Source organism: Stegostoma tigrinum, unplaced genomic scaffold (genome assembly GCF_030684315.1).
Source record: "Stegostoma tigrinum isolate sSteTig4 unplaced genomic scaffold, sSteTig4.hap1 scaffold_50, whole genome shotgun sequence".
NCBI lineage: Eukaryota > Metazoa > Chordata > Chondrichthyes > Orectolobiformes > Stegostomatidae > Stegostoma > Stegostoma tigrinum.
Genome location: NW_026728430.1, coordinates 724,363 through 742,960, shown reverse-complemented (window position 1 = coordinate 742,960; position 18,598 = coordinate 724,363). Strand labels below are relative to the sequence as shown.

At 44.0% G+C, this 18,598-nt stretch overlaps 1 long non-coding RNA gene across 1 annotated transcript in view; it reads right to left on the bottom strand.

Moving 5' to 3' along the window:
* The window catches only part of LOC132208663 (uncharacterized), a 90,003-nt gene that overhangs the window by 8,088 nt on the left and 63,317 nt on the right, over window positions 1–18,598 (bottom strand). Inside the window, exon 3 of the long non-coding RNA XR_009444786.1 lies at window positions 2,455–2,614. This is a non-coding gene — a long non-coding RNA (uncharacterized LOC132208663). The remainder of the gene's footprint in view (window positions 1–2,454; window positions 2,615–18,598) is intronic.

Here is an 18,598-nt window from a genome sequence, read left to right as displayed (position 1 = left end):
AGATCATCAGACGCTATTTCCTCCACCTCCAGCAAGATTCCACCACCAGACACATATCCCCCTTCCCTCTCTGGTCCGCTTTCCGCAGGGACCATTCCCTCCGGGACACCCTCTTCCACACTTCCTTCACCCCCAACACCTCCCCACAGCCCTGTGGCACCTTCCCCCGTAACTGACGAAGGTGCAACACCTGTCCATTTACCACCTCCCTCCCCAATATCCAAGGGCCCAAACATACCTTAGAGGTATAACAAGGAGGTTGTAGAGGATTGTAGAGAATTCAGAAATCATGGAGTCACATGCACTTACATAAGTCCAATGAATCGTTTACAAGTGGCCACTTATGGCACCATCTAGGGCACGCAGGTATCTGGGTTCAACACAACCCAGGGCCTAACCAGTAAATGTTAAAGACCTGTCCTTGAGGAGCATACAGAAAGTGAATGGCAGTTGTTGTTTCCTCAGGGTGGGAGATAACAAGACAAAGGGGCATATTTTTAAGGTGAGAGGAGTCACTTTCCAGCAAAGTGGGCTACCTTTTTGCTCACCATGGTTGGTATGTGAAATGAACTTCCAAAACAAGTCGCGGATACAGGCACAGTGACAACGTTTGAAAGCCATTTGGATAAGTACATAAATAAGAAATGTTCGGAAAGATATGGGCCATGTGCAGGCAGATGGGACTACTTTAGTTTCAGAACATGGTCTGTATGGATTAGTTGGGCTGAGGGTCTGCTTTCAAGTTGTCAGACTCTATGGCTGTGACGGAAACTTACAGAATAATGAGAGACCTGGATAGATGGACATGGAGAAGATGTTTCAACTAATAGGAGAGGCGAGAACCTGAGGGCACCGCCTCAGAGTGAAGGGATGACCCTTTAGAACTGAGATGAGGAGGAATTTCTTCAGTCAGAGGGCGATGATTTTGTGAAACTCATTGCCATAGAGGAATGTGGAGGCCAAGCCTTTGAATGTATTTATGACACAGGTGATTAGGTTCTTGATTGGTAATGGGATCAATGGTTCCAGAAGTTAGGAGAAAGAGGTTGAGAAACATATCAGTCACAATCAAATGGTTGAACAGTCTTCTGGGCCAAATAGCCTAACTCTGCTCCCATACCTTGTGTTCTGAGGATTATTGTGGATGACTTCAATCTGCACAAAAATTGAGCAAATCAAATCAGTAACAAGACTATATATGATAAATTCCTGATGGTTTTCTACATCTATATATTGAGTACACAAAGGGAGGACAGACTATCCTCAATGGTGCATTGTGCATTGGTCAGGGTGTGTTAGCTTAGTTGGGTGGAAGGCTGGTTTGTGATATAGTGTGATGCCAGCAACACATGATCAATTCCTCTACCAGCTAAGGTGACCATGAGGGTCCCACCATCTTAACCCTCCCCATTGCCTGAGGCGTGGTAACCAGAGTTTAAAACACCATGAGTGATAATGGGAACTGCAGATGCTGGGGAATCCAAGATAATAAAATGTGAGGCTGGATGAACACAGCCGGCCCAGCAGCATCTCAGGAGCACAAAAGCTGACGTTTTGGGCCTAGACCCTTCATCAGAGAGGGGGATGGGGTGAGGGTTCTGGAATAAATAGGGAGAGAGGGGGAGGCAGACGGAAGATGGAGAGAAAAAAAGATAGGTGGAGAGGAGAATATAGGTGGGGGTAGGGAGGGGTAGATCATCTACAAAATACCTTGCAAGAACTGTGACAAACACTACATTGGACAAACTGGCAGGAAGCTAGCCACCAGGATACATGAACATCAACTAGCCACAAAACGACATGACCCACTATCACTCGTATCCTTACATACAGATAAGGAAGGACACCACTTTGACTGGGACAACACATCCATCCTAGGACAAGCCAAACAGAGACATGCACGAGAATTCCTCGAAGCATGGCATTCCAACCGGAACTCCATCAACAAACACATTGATTTGGAGCCAATCTACCATCACCTGAGAAAAAGAACAGGAAATGACATCACCAACCCAAGGAAACCTAACCAGATAAATAGAAAGCGGGACATAACACCAGCGCTTCGTTGGAGGCTCACTGATGGTGTTACCTAGAATGGTGATGAAACGTCTGAAAACTACTTCCAGCTCAGCGAGCAAACTTACATCCAGAACCTATTATACCTTCCCAATCTTATACTAATCCACTCCCTCTTCCCAGTTACCTGACCTAGGGACTCTTGACCTGGCCACTGCGGGACTCTAACCTCCCGGATTTTATTTTCCCATTTACCAGATCTAGGGACTCGAACCTCCCGGATTTCTTTACGTACCTGGAGTCTTGAACCTCCAGGCATTAAGATTTAGCAGTGTTCAAGACCGTGAGTCGTCTTGGGGTTCCGTCAGTACAGAGCCACACAGGGATGAGGTTTCGCACGGGTGGCAGGCTAGTGAGAGAGACCAAGGTGAATCTTACCTTGCGAGCCTGTCTGTCTCACTCCACTGACACTCGATCGATCCCTTATTCAGCACTCCACATGAGACTGCTGTACATGTTGCAATCCTGGTCACGGCACCAAATGTTATGTTCATTTTCGGAGACACTCACGGACTTGATGCAACGACGAGACACAGACCTGTTTAGAGAAACACAAAACTTTTATTACCAAGCAAGTACAAGCTGTGGAAAATCACTGTACTTAACCCAGCACAGAGTACAGAGTCTCGCAAGCCATTCACCCTGGGCAGCGGTCAGTCCCGCTTTTTATACTTTGTCAAGTGTGTAATGCATAAAGCAATTTTACATCTCACAATGGCATGATACATGAAACAATCACTACAAAGACATCATACAAAACAATTACTACTTCGAACACATAAAGAGAGCAGGATATAGTATCGATCGTTCACGAAGTGACTGCTAATGACAGGAGGCGATTTCAAGTTGCCGAAGTAGCAGAATGTAATTTCAAGTGGCCGAAGTGTATGGGTTGAAAAAAAGTCAGTGCCTTGGCCCCTTTGTCAGAGACAGAAGTTTCATACTTCAGAAGCCTCACACCTTTACAAATGCTCCTCACTTAATCTTATGAGACAGTTTCCACATACCCCCGTGCAGGAATATAAAGATTTGCACAGTTTAACTTGAATTGTATTCAGGCAGGAAGCTTCAGGCAGTGTCTGCATCCCGATGTGCAGGCAGATAAAGGACATGAATTTATAGAAATATAGAAATCAACGGGATGTTATCCAAAAAACATCTCAACTCCATCCTCCATCTTCTACCTTTGAGCCAACTCGGTATCCACAAAGCCAGTTCTCCCTTTATTTTTGTGTGATCTAACCTTTCTAGCCAGTCTACCATGAGGAACCTTGTCAAATGTCTTAACTGTAGTCCATATTGATCATACCCACCATTCTGCCCTCATCAGTCCTCTTTGATAAAAAAAACTCAAACAACGATTTCTCAGGCATAAAGTCATGTTGACTCTCCCCAATCCATTGCCTTTCTAAATACATGTGAATCCTGCCCCTGAGAATCCCCTCCAACAACTTGCCCACCACTGATGTCAGGCTCACTGGTCAAGAGCCCCCCTTTTCCTTACCAGGTTTCTCTAAAAGCGGAACCAGGTAGCCAATCTTCAGCTGCCCAACACCTTTCCTGTGCCTATCGATGATACAGATATCTCAGCAAGGGGCAAAGTAGTCACTGCCTTAGTTTCCCACAGAGTTCTAGCATACTCTCGATAGGTCTTGGGGATTTACCCAACTTTATACATTTGGAGATATGCTGCATTTCTTCCTCCGTAACAGTGGCATCTTACAAGATTTTAATTTATTTCCATGTGTTCTCTATCTTCTATATCCTTCTCCCCAGTAAACACTGATCTAAGATACTTGTGTATCATCTCACCTGCCTCCTGCAGTTCCACACATAGGTGGCATGGCTTATGCTTATGGGGCCCTGTTCTCTCCCCAGTTACTCTTCCTTTTCCCCCTTAACGTATTTGTGGAAACTCTTTGGATTCTCCACACCCTGTTTGACAAAGCAAACTCATGTCCCCTTTTTGCCCTCCTGCATTCCCTCTTAAGTGCACTCCTGCTGCCATTACACTCTTCTAGAAAATCACTCTATTATGCTGCCTATACCTCACATATGCTTTCGTCTTCTTGTTCAGAAGCTGAATTTCTCTTATCATCCAGCATTTCCTGTATCAACCTGCCTTGTCCTTCGCAATAATAGGAACATACTGTGTCTGAGCTCTCATTTTTGAACACTTCACATTTTCCATGTCTCCATTTACCTTGGAATATCTGTACCCTCCACCAGCTCCCACCACCACCCCCCATCAATTTTTGAAAGTTTTTGCCTAAGTCTGCCAAAATTGGTCTTCCTCCAATTCAGAGCTTTAACTATTAGATCCGGTCTATCCCTGTCCATAACTACTTTATAACTCATTGAAGTATAGTCACTGGCCCCAAAATGTTCTTCTACGGATGCTTCAGGCACCTGCCCTGCTTTATTTCCTAAGAGCAGGTCAGGTTTTTCATCTTTTCCAGAAGGTACATCCACACACTGAATTAGAACATTTTCTTGTACCTGCTCAACCAATTCCTCTGCATCTAAGACCTGAACACTATGGTAGTCCTAGTCCATTTTTGGAAATTTAAAACCCCCTTCCATAACCATCTATTATTCTTACAGATAGCTGAGATGTTTTTTCATATTTGTTTATCGATTTCCACTTGCAGTAGTGTGATCAAACCTTTCTTATTTCTCAATTCCAGCCAAATAACATCCCTGGGCTTCTTTGGATAAATATAGCTGCAATGTTACCCTTCTTCAAAAGTACAACTCCCCATCCTCTCTTGTCCAAACATCTTCTTTTGATCTTTACTATAACATCTATTCCTGAACCATGAAGCTGCCAGTCCTGTCTATTCCCGAGCCATGTCTCTCTGCTATCCCAGTCACGCATTCTGAGCCATGTTCCAAGGTAATCGGCCTTGCCTGCTGGGGATTTTTCATTGAAATAAATGCAGTTCTCTACTTGGTTCCTGTCTGCCCTGTCCGTTTGACTTACAATTTTTCCCAACCTAACCAGTCTCAGACTGATCTCTTTCTTCACGGTCTCCCTGGTTCACAAAACATCCCCTCCCCTACCCCTCCAGTTTAAATCTTCCCGAGCATCTCTAGCAAAACTCCCTGCCAGTATATTTGCTCCCTTCCAATTCATATCCAATCCGTCCTTCTTGTACAGGTGGTTCCTACCCCAGAAGATATTCCAGCGATCCAAAAATGTGGATTCTTCTCCTCTGCACAAGCTCCTCAACTATGCATTCATCTGCTCTAGCCTCATGCTCCTACCCCCACTAGCTTGTGGCCCTGTGAGTAATCCAAATATTTCTATCCTTGATGAGCTAATTTTAAAATTCTTGCTTAACTTCCTATATTGTCTCCTCATAATCTCATCTGTTCTCTTCCTATGTCATTATTTCCAATGTGTACAATGACCACCTGCTGATCTCTCTCGCCTTTGAGCATATTTCATACTCTCTCTGAGATATCTTTGATTCTGGCTCCAGGGAGGCAATACATCATTCTGATGTCTCGCTGTCAGCTGCAGAAACACTTGTCTGTACCTCTGGCTAAAAAGTCCCCTCTCAGAATCAATGGCCTGGAACTGGTGTCACCTTAGAGACAGTCTCTGGACCAGGAAACTGGTTGTCAGTGCTGCATTCTCCAGAGAATCCACCACTCCCCACATTTTTCAACACAGCGCAGTTGTTTGAGATGGGGATAGCCACAGGAGACTCCTGCAATACCTGACTCCATCTCCCTTTCCTGGAGGTCAACCAATACCTGATTGCATTTCAGTTTATCTCTCTCCCTGCAACTGACATCCATCCTTTCCCCTTGCTAGTGTAAATTTCTACTTGCCTCTAACTGCCACTCCAACCAATCCATGCAATCCTATAGGATTTGCAGCCTAACACACTTACGTTGGGCATAGTCAACTATAACATGGAAACTCTCCCTAAACTTCCACATTCAACATAAAGAGCACATCACTCTACTAAAGGCCATCTTTGCATCTCAACAATTGACAGACCCAGAAAAGAACAGACTTAATGCTCTAAAAACACTGCTCCAGGATAGCTTATAACTTTGTTAAATTTTAAAAAATTAAAACCAAGAGGCAGATCTCAATAACAACATATTATAAGATAAAACTCTACTCACTACTGTAGATTTACAAAAAGAAACTAAAAGTTACATTTTCAAAGGCCATTTTGCTGCTCTCCTATTGTGAGTTCCCACCCATAGGTTTCTCCAAGGTTAGATGTGAATTTGGTTGTTTCTTTATTTTTCTCAGAACAAGCTCCGATATCCAACGATACACAAAACAGGACAGCAAAGGCAGTAGCTGTGCAGGCTACTATTGGATCAGACAGAACTGTACGACGTTTCTCCATTTTAATCACTTGCCATGTGTCATTCTTCAGCTTTAGGCAGTTACCAGGATAGGAAAGAACTTGGAAATTGGAGAATGGAACTTTCAGCAGCAATCAAATACGATGGCATGGATTTGTAAAGTTTAAAATGGAGGATATTCCTGAAATGTTGGAGTGGATAGGGAGGGTGTTGAGCTAGATCTGGTTGTTGTCAGTGGGTGTGTGAAAATTAACAGCACTTTTCGATTATTCCATCAGTGGAAGCATGTTGATGCGAAATATGACACACCATGGATATAACCTTGTGGATACCAGGTACAAGTACTGCAATGGAAGGTCAGTTGTCTGTGGGTATGGTAAGGTACAGGGTTATTTCTGAGGAAGGTGCTGATGATGACATTAGAAGGAGAGGGGGACAAAAATCAGAAGAGATTGAGAGCACCACTACAATATCAGTGAACGTTGTGAAGTTGGAACATTGGCAGTTTAGCTGGAAATATTTGTAGGCGTCTTCACACATTGTAAATTTGCACAGCAAGAACCAGAGAATGCTGGCTGGGCAATAAGAAACCCTAGTTTTGTCCCTGGCACTGCCCAAAACACTCGGTCTTCTGATTAAAAGCCAAAGGTGCTCAGCAAATGCATCACAAGCATAGGTGCATGCACAATTGGCAGGAACCCTGAAACTAAGTGGTCAGTTTCTGCTTCTGTGATGCTGCCTGGCCTGCTGTGTTCCTCCAGCTCCATAGAATCTCTGACTCCGGTGTCGGCACTTCTTGTTGTCTCTGAGTTAGTTTCTTTTGCCTTCTCTGTTCAATGTTCATGGATACAAATTATCCAGGCAAAAATCCACCAATTTCTCCTGAAATATACTTAAAAGAATGAATGGCCACAATGTTGAACGTTGCTGGGACTTCACTAGTACATTACTCAGTGCAATATTTCTCCACATTCAATGTTTCCCATGTTCATGGAGAATGCAAGATGACCATGCTTTGAAACAACAAAGTTGATTATTTCCCAATAGAGAGGAAAAAGTAACAGAGAAATCAGAAAGGCCATGCAATAATACCGGAATGGTAAGGATTTTCTCTACAGATTTGCTTGGGATTTCCATCCATCAACCCTATTCAGCGATATTTGCAGATGAAATCCAATGCAAGAGGCGACTGTGAGCTGTAAACTTTGACACAATCGTGGCTGAGTGGTTAAGTAATGGGTTGGTAATGCAGTGGGTTCGCTCACGTGTTGTTTGAATCCTACCAACTGGAATCTGCAGCTCAGCTGGTTTCACACAATAAGTGTCCCATTGTGTGAATGACACAAACACACTTGCAATTATTTCTTGTTCCATTTGAGGAAGTTTGAAAACTGCAGGATCCCCTTAAACAAAGAGTGAGCTTGTTTCGTCGTTATCTGTTACATTTTCATTTTGATTCACTGAGTATGCAAGAGGCCCATGTTTAGAAACAACAAACCTGTTTAATTATCACAAAGAGAAGAAAATGTGAGGCAGTCGACTTCAGGTCATGAAACATTTCACAAATGGGATCGATTTTTGTCCCGGAATCAGGTGACATATTCATCTGCATCCTCACAACAGCGATATTCAATCAAAAAAATACAGTGCGAGAGACCATGCGAGTGCAATCACATATTTATGGCCAAGTGATTAAGGCGATGGATTTGAAACTCCTTAGGGTTACCCCTGATGTAGGGTGGAATCCTGCCGACTATTTTCTGAATGGCAAACAATCTGAAGCACAGTTAGTTAAGGGTTCTGGGGCTGTATTTGATGAGGTTTCGATGGAAGACGCACAAATGCATCCAAACTGATAGAATACGGAGGGGTGTGGAGAGAGTGGAAGTGGAGAAGATGTTTCTATTGGTAGGAGAGGCTAGGCGAGAGCCTCTGTGTGAAGGCATAACCCTTTAGAACAGAGATAATAAAATGTGAGGCTGGATGAAAACAGCAGGCCAAGCAGCATCTCAGGAGCACAAAAGCTGACGTTTCGAGCCTAGATCCTTCATCAGAGAGTGGGATGGGGTGAGGGTTCTGGAATAAATAGGGAAAGAGCGGGAGGCGGACCGAAGATGGAGAGAAAAGAAGATAGGTGGAGACAGTATAGGTGGGGAGGTAGGGAGGAGATAGGTCGGTCCAGGGAAGATGGACAGGTCAAGGAGGTGGGATGAGGTAAGTATGTAGGAGATGCGGGTGTGGCTTGGGGTGGGAGGAAGGGATGGGTGAGAGGAAGAGCCGGTTAGGGAGGCAGAGACAGGTTGGTCTGGTTTTGGGATGCAGTGGGTGGAGGGGAAGATCTGGGCTGGTTGTGTGGTACAACGCGGGGAGGGGACGAACTGGGCTGGTTTAGGGATGCGGTGGGGGAAGGGGAGATTTTGAAGCTGGTGAAGTCCACAGTGATGCCATTAGGCTGCAGGGTTCCCAAGCGGAATATGAGTTGCTGTTCCTGCAACCTTCGGGTGGCATCATTATGGCACTGCAGGAGGCCCATGATGGACATGTCATCTAAAGAATGGGAGGGGGAGTGGAAATGGTTTGCGACTGGGAGGTGCAGTTGTTTGTTGCGAACCGAGCGGAGGTGTTCTGCAAAGCGGTCCCCAAGGCTTGGGGACCGCTTTGCAGAACACCTCCGCTCAGTTCACAACAAACAACTACATCTCCCAGTCGCAAACCATTTCCACTCCCCCTCCCATTCTTTAGATGACATGTCCACCATGGGCCTCCTGCAGTGCCATAATGATGCCACCCGAAGGTTGCAGGAACAGCAACTCATATTCCGCTTGGGAACCCTGCAGCCTAATGGCATCACTGTGGACTTCACCAGCTTCAAAATCTCCCCTTCCCCCACCGCAACCCTAAACCAGCCCAGTTCGTCCCCTCCCCCCACTGCACCACATAACCAGCCCAGCTCTTCCCCTCCACCCACTGGATCCCAAAACCAGTCCAGCCTGTCTCTGCGTCCCTAACCTGTTCTTCCTCTCACCCATCCCTTCCTCCCACCCCAAGCTGCACCTCCATCTCCTACCTACCAACCTCATCCCACCTCCTTGACCTGTCCGTCTTCCCTGGACCGACATATCCCCTCCCTACCTCCCCATCTATCTTCTTTTCTCTCCATCTTCGGTCCGCCTCCCCCTCTCTCCCTATTTATCCCAGAACCCTCACCCCATCCTCCTCTCTGATGAAGGGTCTCGGCCCGAAACGTCAGCTTTTGTGCTCCTGAGATGCTGCTTGGCCTGCTGTGTTCATCCAGCCTCACATTTTATCATCTTGGATTCTCCAGCATCTGCAGTTCCCATTATCTCTCACCCTTAGGAACAGAGATGTGGAGGGATTTCTTCAGCCAGAGGGTACTGAATCTGTCCATTGCCACAGAGGGCTGCGGAGGTGAAATCACTGCATGAATTGGAGATAGAGATAGGTAGGTTCTTGATGAATAAGGGGATCAAGATTCAAACGGATCAAGGCAAGAGAGTGAGTTTGAGACAGATATAAGGCGCAATGAAATTGTGCAGCAGACTCAATTGTGCAGCAGACTCGATAGAATGAATGACCTTACTTCACTCCTACAATTTATAACCCTTTGTACTATGTCTCCCATTAATTTCTAAGTGTGTAGCTGTCATTACTGGCTTATATTTTATCACACATTCCAGTCCTTGCCTGATTATTACTGTCACCTCTTAGTTTCAGATTGATTGCAACTTGGGATTCATTGTGTATTAAACTCAAAAGGTTGCATGAATATTCAGCAGGTCATAGAGAAGGCAAATGGAATGCTGGCATTTCAAATGGAATAGAGAATGGAAATAGGGAAGTTTTGTAAAAACTCGAGAATGCATAACTTGGCCCACACCGAGAATGCTGTCAACAGTATTCCCTATATTCGGGGGAATAAATCTTTCCATGGAGGCATTCTAGAGAAGAATCAAAAGATTGATCTTGTTGATGAAAGGATTTTCATGAGAAGACATGGAAAAGAACGAACCTGAACGCTTTGGAATTTACAACAAAAAGTAAATCTATTGATACATTAAAAAGCTCAACATATGTGATGAGAAACCAAAGTTAACATTGCTAAGAACTACCACGATCTTGTCCAGGCAATTAGATATCGGAATTAAATGATGACAGAGCCAGTGATGGCCATATCCCATGCATTAATATGCGATGAAACTCAGAGACTATTCATGTCCCCTTCATCCTCTTTGCATTCTCTGTGCAGCTCACACTCTCAGCTGTGGTCATGCCATCAACCAACATGAAAACATAAGATTTCATCTGTACACCTCAATCATCGACAGGAATTTGTAAATAACTGGAGCCCAAACATGAATCCTTCGTCTAATAAAAATGCACAGCCTGTGAGCTGACAAACCAACTATTTCTTAGCATGGGCTTTTCTGTATGTTGAACAATTCTCAAACGCATGCCAGCACATCACCTCCAAGTCCACGTGGTCCCGATTTGTTTATTCGCTTCTTCAGTGGGACCCTGTTAAAATGCAACTGAAAAGTCAAATAAAGTTTCCTCCTACCTCCAATTTTTTTGGTGGGGGTAGAGAGATAGTGACTCGAAATATGAATGTTGTTATGGAAAGCGATAAGGATAGCGTGGAAGTTAAGTGTCTAAATTTGCTGAAAGACAATTATCAGAAGATCACTTCTATCACTCAGCATTATCACTATCATGAGACAGGATCTGGCACATATAGACTGGAGGAAGAATTACTTGCAATCGAGTCTATAATTGGAAAGTGGGGCCATTATAACGTGGTACAATCAGAATCCAGGGCCATTGTGTTCCGCAAAGAGAGAATGAAAAAGGTAGAATTTCAGTGAATGCTGATGAATTGATATGAGTTTGGTAAATAAAACACTGCACAATGAAAATAGGTACAGGCCTTCAAAAGTATAGAGTTTGCAAAAGGTGGTCGTTAAAAATGAAGGGCAAACAATGGCCTAGAATTACCTTTGGCAGGTACTGTTAAGGGAAAAGCCACAAGGTATTTTATAAATTTAGTTAGAGGAAGAGGATTACCATGGAGAGTGAAGACTGTTAGAAAGCGAAGGGGCATATTTTGCATAGAGCAAGAGGAAGTAGGTGAGGTCTGAAATTTATGCTTCTCACCTGTGTTCACAAAGGAGAAATACATTGTAGTCAGGGACTTCAGTTAGGATCGTGAGGTCCTCGAACATGTTACGATCAATAAGAAGCAAGAATTAAATGCTTTTGTAAGGGTAATGGTGGATAAATCACTAGTGCCCAATGAAATGTATCCCAGGCTGCTATAAGAGGCAAGGAAGGAGATTGACAAGGCCTGGCAGTTACATTTAATGTCTTGGTGGCCACAGGTGATGTGCTGAATGTCTGGAGGACAGTTAATGTGTTTCCTTTCCTCAATAAGGGCATCAGAGAATGGCCAGGTAATTGGAAAGCAGACAATCTGATATCCGTGGGAGGGAACTTATTGGAAAAAAAAATCTGAGGGAAAGGTTGAACGAAAACTTGCAAAGGAAGGAATCGATTAGGGGTAGTCAGCACGGTTTTGGTAAAGAGAGATCATGTCTGATGAATTCAGTCAAGTTCTTTGAAATTGTGCCGACAAATATTGATGAGGGCAGTGCAGATGAAGTGGTTTGCAAAGACCCGCAGGAAGGCCTGTGACAACATCCGGCATGGAAGGCCGGTTCAAAAGTTAAGAACCCATGGAGTTTGAGGCAAGTTGACAAAAGAGATCCAAACTGGTGGAGTTTTATTTTTGTGATTAAAGTCTTTGACTATCAGCAAGCCACATGGATCTGTAAAGCGTCCATTGATGTTTATTATGTATGTTACTGACTTGGTTGTGAAACCACAAGATTTCATCGTAGGTTTGTAGATGATACAAAAGTTAGGGGTGTTGTCCATAGTGAGGTGGATCATCTCAGACTACAGTCTGATATTGATCAGCTGGTGAACTTGGCAGAGTAATGGCAGATGGCACTTATTTCTAATAAGTGTGAAGTAATATGCTTTCGGAGGTATAGTAAGTGAAGGACGTAATGAACTGTAGGTACAGGCTGAGAACTGAAAAACAAGAGGGCCTTGGTACACACGTCCATAGATCACTGAAGGTGTCAACACAGACAGACAGGGTGGTGAAGTCAAGTGAACTGGGGGAAGGGCAACGTGAATCGTCAGAGGTACCCAAAAGACTTTATGCAGCCTAGAAGGGGTGTGGGGCCCGAAACCGTAGTGAGGCAAGAAGAGGCTGGCACAGAAGTTCAAGGTAGCAATTTAACCAGACAAGGCAGGCAAGACCAGGGCAGAAAATGAGGTAAAACTGAGGAATTAAACTTCATGTATTTCAATGCAATGGACCGTACAGGTAGGACAGATAAATTCAGGGCACAGGTGGGAACAGCGTCTGGGATATCAAAAGGTAATACAGAAACACAGATGATGGAGAGAAAGGATGAGCAGATCAATGATCCAGGGTACAGGCACTACAGGAAGTATAGTAGCTGGAGGCAAGATGGGAGTGAAGAGCTATTTTTGAATGAGACAGCATGACAGCAGCATTTATAGAGAATATTCCTGGCGTTCGCCCAGTGAGGCGATTTTAGTGGAACTGAAAGAAAGAGAATGCGTGATCGCTTTGATACAATTGTACAGCAGGTCCCCCAAAGTCGGTGGATGATTGAGGAGCACATATGTTGGGAGATCTTAGATATCTGTAATAATAATAGGTATGTAATCATCAGGGTTTCTATTTTACCAAACTTAGGCTGGTACTGCCACAGTGTTAAGCGCTTTGATTGGAAGAATTTGTTAAGTATATTAAGAAAAACTCTCTCAAACAATATGAAGATGACCTGACTGGAGAAGGGGCAAATCCTGACCTCCACGTGCGAAACCAAGTCGGGCAAGGGACTGAGGTGTCATTGGGGCAGCACTTTGGGAACGTGACTCATAATTTTATTACTCTGAAAATAGCTATGGAAAAAGAATGGCCTGGTCCACAAGCTAAAGTTATAAAGTGGGGCAAGAACAATTTTGATGGTATTTGACAGGAATTTTCAAAAGATGGTAGGGGAGGCTATTTACAGGTAAAGGGGCATCTGGCAAGTTGGAAGCTTTCAAAAGAGAGAGGTCAGAGCCGGCATGTTCCTGTTAGTGCGAAGGAAAATGCTGACAGAAGGAGGAAACTCTGGATGACTGGTGACAGAGGCGCTCAGGTTAAGAATGAGGTGATAAAGAGCTGGATTGATGAATCCTTCGAGGACTATGGGAATGTAGAAATAAACTTTATGAAGGAATTCCAGAGGACAAAAAGGGATGCGAGATAACATTATTGGTCAAAGTTAAGGAAATTACAAAGAGATTCCATAGGTATATCAAGGGCAAAAGAGTGATAAGGGAGGAAATAGGGCTGCAGACACATGAACGAGGATATCGATATGGAGAACCACAGCAGGTGGGTGAAATACGAAACAGTATTTCATGTCAGTACTGACTGTGGAGAAAGACCAGGAAATTCAGGGAAATAAAGAGTGATGTCTTGCAAAGAGTCTCGACTACAAGAGACAGGTGGTGAAGGTCTTAAAAAGCTTAATCAAGTATTTCAGAGTACTTTTGGAAATCAGGGATGAATTTGTCACACCCAAGCACAGACGTTTGACTCAAGGGCAGGAGACTGAGAGGTGAACTTTTAGAGGTATATGAATGCCTGAGCAGCATAGTGAAGATGAACAGCCAACATCTGTCCCCTACCCCCCCTCCCCCCAGGGGAGGGGAATCCAAAACTAGAGGGAGGAGGTTTGAGGTGAGAGGGAAAATGTTTAAAGGAGACCTGAGAGGTAACATTAACCACGCAGAGAATGGTGCATACATGGAACGAGCTGCCAGACGAAGCTACAACAATGAAAAGTTATTGGGGCAGATACACAGACAGGAACGTTTTGAAACGAATGTGCCAAATTCAGGCAAATGTGACTTGTTCAGTTCAGGAAACCTGAGCCATATGGATGAGTTGGGTCTAGGGGTCAGTTTCTGTGCTGCACAACTCTATGGCTCCAGTTACTGGAGGAGGATACTACTGAGATAAGGCAAGTTGCGGAGACTGAAGCAAATTACAGAGATAGGGATAGTGGTCAGGATTGGAGTATATTTCAAATATATGGAGGGATTGTAGAGAGGGGAGGTGGTGACAGAAAAAGGAGCAGTTAGAGGAGTTAGAATGGTTGAAGACACAAGTCCACGAGTCATGACACAGATACAGTCATCGAGGGGGAAATCACAAAACAAAGATCAGAGCAGCATTTCCCTCTGTTGTGAAAGATTTGCTTTCACTTCAGTTGCGCTGATCCTCACAAAGGCAGCACAGGCCTGGAATGATAACTGTGAATTCCCTCTGCTGTCTTTGGAAGTTATAGTACAACAAAGCTTAAAGTAGACTTCCCATGGCAGAGTCATGATCAAATCTGACTCAGTAATTAGGGAATGAAATTTGCCATCATTACCTTGTCAGGCCTACATGTGACTTCAGACCCACAGGAACGTGGTTGACTCACAATTATCCTCTGAAATGGAATGGCAAGCCATTCAGTTCAAGGGCAGCCAGGGGTGAGCAATAAATGCCAGCCAGCCAGAGACACCCACATCTCATGAGTGAATAAATAATAACTGGAACTGTGCTGGGACCAGTATCCTGGCCAATCATGGTGGGACATTTATGGACAGGCCTGGAAACTGACAGAGAGGATGTTGGGACAAGGTTCAGGTGAAAGGAGATCTCTAAATCCGAACCCAAAATGTGAAGTATTGGAACAGCATGTCAATGTGGTTGAAGACAAGCAGAAAGGGACAGGAAGCAACAGAGTTTCACTAAAACTATTCTTGAGTGAACTGGTTTGTGGCAGGAAATTTTGGTAAAAGGTACATGATACTGTTCCGTTTTGGCATGGACAAAGTATACGCAATAAGACAGCGACATTCGAAGAGGATCTCGGGGATTGTTTTTGTCAGTGTTTCTTTGAATAACACGTTGTGCAACTGGCTGGGGATGTAATTGTCCCAGATCGACCGTTGTGTCATAAAGCTGAGTGCATTCGTAATGTCACTCCGAGAAATCCTCCGGGAACTTGGAAAAAGTGGAATTCAAAGGCATTATGAAGTTTTAAAGTGATCACACAAATAACAGACATCAATCAGAAACAGAAACAAGGTCGATTACATGGGTTTGACGGGGGAACTGACCAGGGGAAACAGGGTAAAGAGATTGAAATGTATGGCTGCAAATGAACAGTGGAAAACATTTGAAGGAACACTGTAAAACATTCAAAAAAGGGCTTTCCATTGAAACAGACAAAAACTCAGCTGGGAAGTCCTACGTGCATCTCACTCAGGGCATAAAGTATCAGATTCAATTCAGAAAGTCTTATAAGACAACCAAAAAATACTTAACAAATCTAAAGGGAAAGAGTGTGTTTCAGAAAATGACAATGAACTACCAAAATATAGAAGTAGGTGAAAAAGGGGTTGCAAGGGGTCCCCTCGCAGGAGGAATGTAGTAGGAAGAGGAAACATTGCTGGGGTTCCACAAGATGATAGGAACAGGGAGAGATGAAGATGCTGGGAGGTGGTGAGAGTGTTACAGTGAGTGGCAAGGACCTGAACAATGTTCCAAAGCCAGAATGAATTGCTGCAATGTTTGCAGAGGGTTGGAAGGAAAATATACCCTTTCGTTTCTTCATTCATGGGATGATGGCGTCATTGGATGGGCCAGTGTTCAGTGCCTACTGTTGATTACATTGGGCAACTGCTCAGGGATAGTTAAGAGTCAGCCATTTTATTGTGGGTCTGGAGTCATATGTCGGCCAGATCTGTTCAGATGTCCTTCCCTAAAGGGCAGTCATGAATGAGTTAAGATTTTTAAAAAAAGACGATCAACAATGAACACTTCATTTCGGAATATTTTTATGCAGTTCTAACTCCATGATCTCACACAGTGGGAGTCAAACCCAGGCCCCCAGAACATTTATCTGTGTCTCTGGATTAACAGCCCAGTGGTATTTTTTTGAGACTGTAGCCGACCCAACATTTGAGATGGTTGAAGAGATATGGAGTGTTACAGAATATGGAGACCATTATAACTACAGAGCACATTGCGTGATCCAAAACAGGCTTCAGAGATGGAAAGTGAGAAAGGGATATGAGGTGTACCAGAGACCAACAGGGCAGAAGGTGATGAAACAGGTTTGATATTGTGAGGAGATGTCAGAACAGGAGAATGTTAGTGCTTCTGGGCAGTTACAGACATGAGGATTGCTGTAGGGACTGAATAAATACACAGTGATAAGGGTGGGTTTTGTTGTTTGAGGAACACATGCCAACACACAAACAGAACTGAACATTCACCGAGCTCACAAAAGGCCACACACACAAATAATCACAATAAAGATCATCTCCACATTTATGTCCGTTGTGTGTGATATCATTACTCAAAACTCCACAGGATAAAAACCTCCTCTCCACACAAGATTGACTCTTTACATTTCATTAGATCATAGATAATTGGCCATGTGAAGTCCACAGGATAAATAAAACTCCCCACAGATCATTGATAATTTGAAATTCACAACATTTGAACCAGCAGTCCACACAGAATTACCTATATACAGTACAGGAGGGATGGGGAGGCTTTAAAGAGGAGGGAAAAAGAGGTGAACGAGGACGTTACATGAGTGAGAGTGTATTATCTATAGGAACAGGGTGAGCAGAGTTGGATGGTTTCTGCTCGTGCCTTCTTGGCTGGTGACGGCGGTGGGGGGGTGGGGGCGGTGGTGACGGGGGGTGTGGTGGCGGCAACCTGTTGAAATATATAAAACTGAGAGGCACGGATAGAGTGAATAATCAGATTTTCTTCCCTCAGGTGGAAATGCCATTTGCAAGGAATCATTCATTTAAATTGGAGGAGGGAAAATTTAAGTCACATGTGTGAGTTTGCACACAGGAACATATTGCCAGGGGAGCAGAGGAAGCAGAGATGATAGCAATGTTTAAGAGGGATTCAGACAGATACATCAACAGGCAGGGAACGGAAGAATATGGATCATGTGTAGACAAGTGGCATTAGTTTAGAATGGCATCACAGTCATCGCAGACATGGTGGGACAAGGGACCTGTTCCTTATCTGTGTCATTCATTGTCCTATGCCCAAACAGGCTAAATGAAAGCTCTAAAATTAAACAAAGCATTGCAAAATCTGAAGATCTGAAACAAACAGAACTTGGGGAAGAAACTAAGTAGGTCTGGCAGCATCTGCGAGGAGAACAACGTTCTTCAGAAATTACAGAGACACACACGTGCAGACATGCCGAACCTTTTAAAAACCAAAGAATAAACTCAGCTCCCAAGAGAAATTAAAGCCAGCTCTGCACACACAACTGACCAGAGTCCACAAGGTCAAGTGCAGCCTTCAGACAGAAATGACCACAGTCCATTGAATAAAAACAACCTCTCCACACAGAACTGACCATTCAGTATCTGTAGCATTAATTATCTCCACAAACAAAACTACCTGCCCACAGATCACAAGACAAATAGAAGCTCCCCACACTGAATTGACCATTTTCAGACCACAGGTTGGGAACCAGCTCAACTGATCCACCCAACCATTCAAAATCCAGGAGTTAAATCCAAACCAGAGACACAATTTACCAAACACAATTTGTAGGAGAAAACCCGCTCCCCACCAGTGCAAGATTAGGGGAAAATAAACAAAGAAAAGACGCTAAATCAAGAAGAAAGGACAAAGAAAACAGTGGATTTATAATCTGCTCAGTTCAGCGGAATGACTCAGAGCTGGCTGGCCATTGGCAGTGTCCTTTGCAGGAGTAAATAAAGGGTGACTTGGTGACAGGATAGCAGCCTTGGTGCAGGTATTTCACATGGGGTCACACACAAAATCAATTTGCAACACAGGACTGAAACAGCAGCTCACAGGTTGAGAACAATTCCCCACATATGGACTGACCATTTGCAATCTGCACACAATAGCTGACAATCACAGTCCAAGAGCATTTTAAAAATCGACTCGTTCAACTCAGGAAACTGACTCTTTGCTCTCTCAACATTCTTTTGTTTAAAAATCATTACACAA